Genomic DNA, 6,877 nt, shown 5'->3' on the forward strand with positions numbered 1-6,877 from the left:
AGTGCTTTTCCACAGATGGGACTCTGAATGTGAACTCTGGTCTCTGATGTAACGGCTGTTAATAAATGCAGCACTTCATTCATTTATTCAAGAAATACCTTGATTATTTGTCCAAAACATATTTGCTATCGCAGTTTAGTTGTATAGAAACATAATATCTAGGCGACTTTATTAGATAGAGAGGAGTGATTAGCTTGGCTTTGTTAGCTGCGTGTTATTAAAAAAGAAAAGATAACCTATGCCTTTTTAAACTTGCTTCATGCTGAATTCATTCTCTACAATATGCTCTGGCAAAACTAGAAATCACAAGCAGCGCAAGCTGACCAATCTCAGTTCTTAAGCTCTCAGGTCTCAGTGTGATATTTCTTTAGCCTCATCAGCCATGTTACATTTTTTAGGAGGCACACATTGTTGCCTGTGTTGTATGCACACAGCCTACACACATAGACACTGTAGGTACGGTGTAACCCATTACTGCAAAAGTATGAATTAAGCTAAACAAAACAACACCTCTCACAGTCTGGGTAATAATTTTACTGTGTGACTTTGTAGTTGTTTGGCTAACCTGGGGTTTTGGTTACAACCTGTATAACTGTCTGATTGTCCGTGTTTCTTGTGCTCACATATTTCTTTTGAGAGGTTTTCAGTGCATTTCCAATCAACTTGCAAGACTCAACTTGTAACAAACCACACCCTAAGAAGAATTACAGGAAGTCCTGTCATCCAGAAAAATCACTCAATTTAATGCTGATTGGCTATTTTGACACTAACTCCACCCCATATATTTGACTTATGATTTTGATAATTACACCAAAAAAAAAAGAAAAAAAAGAAAGAAAATAAAAGGAAAAGCAGATGGACCAGAACAGTGTATAAATGCTCATAATTTATTGAAGGTATACTAGAGGTAGTAAATACTAATGAATCATCTTTTCTTTTCAACAGTGTGTATGTATGTATTTGAGCACAAAATATGAGCACATAAAGAACATCCCCACTCTTTGAGCGGTTAATACACATGTCTGTCCTTCATGTCTATAGTAGTAACTTTTCTGCAAGAACATGTGAAAAATGATGCCTCCTTGTTGTTCATACTTGCTCATTCACTCATGTAACTGCAACAATCAGATGCCATTTTTATAGTTGCATGGTACAACTGTCACAATATGTAAGAGCACAATAAAGCATGGTTGATAAGTTCTGTCATAAGAGCTTACGACATGCTAACGCTCCCCCTCACCACCAGTGTTGATTGTTCCACTGAATCAGTCTGTGAGACCTGTCTTAGCAGATGTCGCGGAAGATGTGCTTTCCTCTCCGTGATGTTAACAATTAATGAAGGGTTGTGGTGTTGGTGGAATGGGGGTTGTCCATCTAATATGGTTAGTAAACTTGAGGTGTCCAAGGTGTTGGGTGATGAGGTGATATGGGTAAAACGCTTCATTCTTTTCTATTATCATTAAGTGAAAACTGTGGCACCTGCTAGAAAAGTATACTGACTCCCCTTTTTTTGGTGACTAATCATGTTATGATCCCAGTGAGTACATCTCAACTCCAGATTTTCAGAAATGGACTCCATTTTCCTTTTCTCTTTGGACCTGTTTCGCACCATCCAGTATCACATTGATGACCCAAGAATTTATACAAGATGGTTTATCTTCTGATCCGTCAACTTTTGGGTAGGACAGGCCAATATCACACAGTGTATGGGGGGCCTTAAGACCCCAAGGACCCCCTGGCTCATCAGATTTAGTGGGCCTTTTTAAGTCTTGATAGTCAAACTTGCATGGACACATGAAATATCAACTTTTGCAGTTTTCTTAAACAAGTTGTCACATCTTTTTTGCCTTCTGCTTTTTAATGTTTTGATGAAGAGAGAAAGAGAGAGCACACCACTCTTTGCTACAGCTACGTGGTGAAAGCTGAAGTCATCATTAAATCTTGATAATAATCCAACCTTAGTGTCCCTTCACCTTTCCCTCACAGGCGCCAGGCTAAACTGCACCTTTATTTGGCTGCCGTGAGGTAATAGCAGTTAGTAAAGAGGGTGGGTCTAGTCCGTCGATCCTCTGCACTGGCTACCTGCTGTGACCTCATCATTGCGGAACCTGACTGTGACACCATACCACTCCAGCATTTTGAGATCCTGCCAACAGTGAGCACTTAGACACACAAGAAGCCTTTCAAAATGACTGATTAATCATCACTGTAAATTTAAGAGTTATGATTTTTAAACACTTCGAATATGTTGTTGAAATACATTAAACGGTTTAAGTTTAACGTAACCCTCAGGTTTACATCCTCTAAATAACACAATAGATGCTGATGACCTTAGTTCTGAAATGATGAATCAGATGTTGATTCAATTAATTGGACATCAAATAAAGACAATGTAATAAAAACGTGATAAATTAAAAAAGCATCCACTTTCTAATTTAGACCTAGACCTTTCTCTTAGTTTTATTTGACTCTTCCATTACTCTAAATGTTTGAATCTAGAACATCTTTTTAAAGAACAACTTTTGTGGGCAAAACTCGATAATAAGCACAAGTGCCTGAGTGCTGAATACTTGCATAATGCAGCTGAATGTTTGCATAATTGAGAGGACAAGGGCTTCTTTAATGGTAGACCAAACCATAAACTGCCCCAACTAGTCACAAGACGCTCTCAAATGACTGCAAGCTGTTTTGTTTGTCACATCTTCATGACACTTGCCACAAACACACAGCAAGACGTCTTATGGAAATTCACAATAGTTGTCTTCTGGCTGGTTTACACAAAACAAATTCATGGAGAACACAGAAAAAACTGCAGAAAAGTCAGGGGTCATGAGCTGTGTATCCCTTTGATTTATTAGCATAGGACGAATATCATACAACTGGAAAAATCTGAAATCTTTGCATCTGTAAGCAACACACACAAACATATGCAGAGCCTGTTAGCAGAGTAAAGAATTGAAGAATTATCCATAGACTAGAGCTGTCAGTTTTTATGCTGAAATATTTTAGTCAGTGCTTTTAATGGTTTGATATACCTGCAAAAGCAATAGAAATTGAAAAGTGCACTGAATTTGATAAGAGTTATTCCGCTAATTATGACTCATTTTCCTACTGTTCTTTGTATAACACTACCCTCATAGTGTTAATTTGAAGGTTCTCCTGCCACTGCCATGACTTGGCCCGTTAATGATGCTAATAGCAAACATCCAGCCAGCAACAGTAAAGCTTTCTGAGGCACAGATTATTGTTCACGTCACAAAAAGATCCCTCTGCCTCTGGGTGCTCTTTTTCTCTCTCTGTGGCCACCCTCCCTCCCTCCCTTCCTTCCTCTTTCTCTCTCCAGTAGGCCCGTGGGATTGTAAGGTTTGAAAAGACACACAGTGGCTGACTGTCACCCAGGGGCATGGGTTCTGGCCTTGGCTGGCTGGATCTGTGTGGCAGCTGGTGAGCCCGCTGCCCTCTCTCTGGCCTGCAGCATCAACAGTGGTGGTAGTGGGTCTGATTGGAGCACCACTCTGATCTCTGACTATGCGGCTGACACTCACGCTCACTGCTGCCCACAAAGACTGCCAAGGAAGTGGGACAGAGAGCGGGATGTAATCAAGAACACACACTGAGAAACTAAACTGTCCAGTGAAATGGCTGGGAGTGGATGTGACAGAAATAAAATACACAAAACACAAAAAATAAATCCAAAAATATCACAGTCAAACATCACACTCAATTCTGAATAAGGGTCAAGACTCCAAAACTCTAATTGTTAGCATAATTGAATAAGTGAGAGGTTAAGATGACAAATTCTTGCTTCCACTCCCAACTCTTTAAGAGTTAAATTATTAAAGAAATATGAAAGAACTATATTTTTATAAGCAAGTTACCTTAAAAGAGTTTTTGTACCTTAAACACTTCAAAGTTAACTTTGTTTTATTTTTTTGTTCTTTGCTGATCTCCTTCATTAAATATATGTTTTAAAAGAATATTAAGAACAAATAGAGTTCAGGTACCATATAACCAGAAAGGCAGGAATCATATTCGAAAAAAAAAAAAAAAAAACAGCGAAAAACGAAGATCAGGGATAGAAATGACTCTGTGGAAACTAGGGATTTGTGTGATTAGTCAATTAAACGATTAGACACTTTGCAAGTCAGCAACAGAAATACTAGTCAGTTTGGGTTGGGTCTGGTCATTTCAGTGGTGCCTGCTGGAGTAAATTCTGTTCCTGAGCACAACTACTGGAGAGAGGTGGCGTCGGATGCCAGGGTAGTGCTGGATGTGGTCGAACCACCGTGTCACATTCACATACTGCTCCTGCTCCTGGATGGCCAAGTCCACCTGGGTGAGAGATGAAAGACAGGAAAAATTTGAAAGTTAAAGAGTTTACAGTACATAATGTTGGCTTGATGAAAGATGTACGGCATTATGATTGAATAACCTATGGAACTAAACAATACTAGGGCCGTACCTGAATCATAGTTTTCAAAGTAGTATTGGACTCTCCAGTTTAGGCCAGGTGTTGCAATCAACCTATACAGTAGTAGTTTCATGTTTATAATAATAATAATGCTGATTATTTAGTGTTGATAGCGTTCTGATTAAAAAGTTATTTAGCTTGCTTTGCTACCATACAGTACCAGAGCAGCAAGCAGAAACGAGTTGTGTTGCCCTCTATTTCCTCTATTTGCTGTTAGGTGATTTTAAAACCAGACTAAGTTTGTAAAAGTTTATAGCCTGCCATGCTGTTATCTTGAATTGCTCTGTGTACTATGATGATGCAAAAAAAGTTCAGTGACTCAATGGACAAAATGAGGACTAACCTGAAGACTTCTTCACTGATGATTCAATTCACTGACACTTAGTGGGTAGCCATTAAAAAAACAAAAAACAAACATGTTTTAGTGTTTAATCAATTAACTGTAAAACCTTTAAGGTTATTAAAAAAATGTGTGCTGTATATGAAGATATTTTATGAAAGCTCATATAAGGATGCCCTTGATCACAGAGTTAAGGGGAACTTTGATGGATTTTATTATAATAATAATATGCCAATGAATCAAAAAACATACAAAGACTGCTTGATGCATAAGCTGAGATACAATCAGGGCTCGAAACAAAGAATGTCTCATCGTCTCAGGGACGATAGAAAATGTGTTTGGGGAGAGATCTGACCTTGGACGCCTCCGTGAAGGAAGGAGATATATAATTTTCATTTGCTTTCTGTAATTACAGTTTAGCAGTGTGGTGACTACCTCTGCCTACCCACTTACCATTTTTGTATTTGCATCTTTATCATTGTTTAAACACTCAGGCAGCAGTGGACTGTTGCAAATAACAAAGTTAAACTAGAAAATTCCTGGAGAAACTTTGAATGTGCCTGCTGCTTAGTGCGTGTACTTCACTCGTCACGTTTCAATCTGTACAAAAGACAGGACTTTCATTCCTGTTGTAGAGACTTATCCTAACACTGACCTCAGTCACTTTAGGTGTCCCTCAAAAAGCCTTTTGAAGCTGTCACAACTGGCCAAAATATCCTCACACTGATGGTTTCAAACCCAAATTTGCCCCTACAACCATAGCAAGACAGGTATACACGCATGTACATGCCCTAACAGAAATTGATCTGCAATAACGCTATACCACTATATCCCCATATAGACGATAGCTTCTAAGATCAAACTTTTATGACCTACCTTACCTCTTACCTTTTTGAGACTCTCATTTTGAAAGTGCCTGTGCTTCAGTGTTTGGCAGTATAAATTGCATAAGTTTTATACAACAGCCAATAATTCCCTCATACCATGTTGAGAGATGGTGTTTACTTGATGTTGCGTGTGTGTATTGTTGTTTGTACCAATAGAGCTGTCTACCATAGAGCCTCAGAAAATCTTGTGTTACCAGGTTGAGACACTTATAAAGTTAATATCCATATGGGGGTGATGGAGTTTGTGTGTCTTTCAATGTATGTGTGTGCATGGTGTAGTGTGAATACCACAATTTAGAATTTGCTCTCGTCAAAGAAAGGGGTACCAGTCCTCAGGGAGGACAATTTGATTAAAGTATGGATTAGTTTGATCAATCTCACATCAAAAGTTGTGATTTCTCGATTACATTGATCTCCGATCTTCACTTCAAAGAAACACAGGGCAACGACTGAGTCAAGTTGATAATATTTATTTACTAACTAGGCACAGATGAAGTACAATGAACAATGATAATGAATATGAAACTATAACTAAAAATACCTATTTCTACCAGGTGAACTAGCAATAATTTTGGGCAATGAGGAAAGAGAATAAATTCGGCTATGTGTAGCGTACTTATTAACAGTAAGAAATTATTAAGTCGGGAACTAAGATTATTCCGACATCAACCCAGTTCGAAGGATGGAGTTGCCTACTTTGAGTTGCGGCACGCTGTTGAGATCTTGGCTGTAGCCCAGGAGTTAAGGTTGCCAGGCGACTAGCTTCCGTAGGCACTCTCGAGATCTGGTCAGGCGTGTAGCTGGAGGACGGGAGGTTGACGGCGGAATAAGCGTTCTTGTTCAATTTACTTTGCCCGATAACTTGGAAGGAATTGGTGTTGGCCAAACGACACAAAACCTTCAAAATCTTCTAAACAAAAGTTGAATTTGTCAAAAAGGAAAAAATGACAAAATATCTTGATGCACACCTGTGTGTGATTCAATTTGGAAGGTTTGGCTTGTTGGAGTAACAAAGACAAAAATCTTGCACAAAAGTATAAGAAAAATGAGAACAAAGAACATGTGGAAAATTTGACGAAGTTGGTACCAAAGTAATAAAGCTAAGTTTCAGACAAGAAACAAATGTGAGCTAGTGTGCAAGTAAGAGACAAGAACGTAAGAGAGTGTGCGCCGGGGGGG

The 6,877-nt window shown here is 38.8% G+C and overlaps 1 long non-coding RNA gene across 1 annotated transcript; it reads right to left on the reverse strand.

Annotated features, from left to right (window-relative positions):
- Positions 1-2,827: 2,827 nt before the first annotated feature.
- Positions 2,828-6,871, reverse strand: LOC111657371 (uncharacterized). Its single transcript, XR_002760927.2, has 2 exons — positions 4,815-6,871; positions 2,828-4,332 (listed from the first exon to the last, which is right to left on the reverse strand). It is a non-coding gene; the product is annotated as an uncharacterized LOC111657371 (long non-coding RNA).
- Positions 6,872-6,877: the final 6 nt, after the last annotated feature.

Source organism: Seriola lalandi, unplaced genomic scaffold (genome assembly GCF_002814215.2).
Source record: "Seriola lalandi dorsalis isolate HSWRI2012SDOR001 ecotype SW California unplaced genomic scaffold, Sedor1 jcf7180002054395, whole genome shotgun sequence".
Classification (NCBI taxonomy): domain Eukaryota; kingdom Metazoa; phylum Chordata; class Actinopteri; order Carangiformes; family Carangidae; genus Seriola; species Seriola lalandi.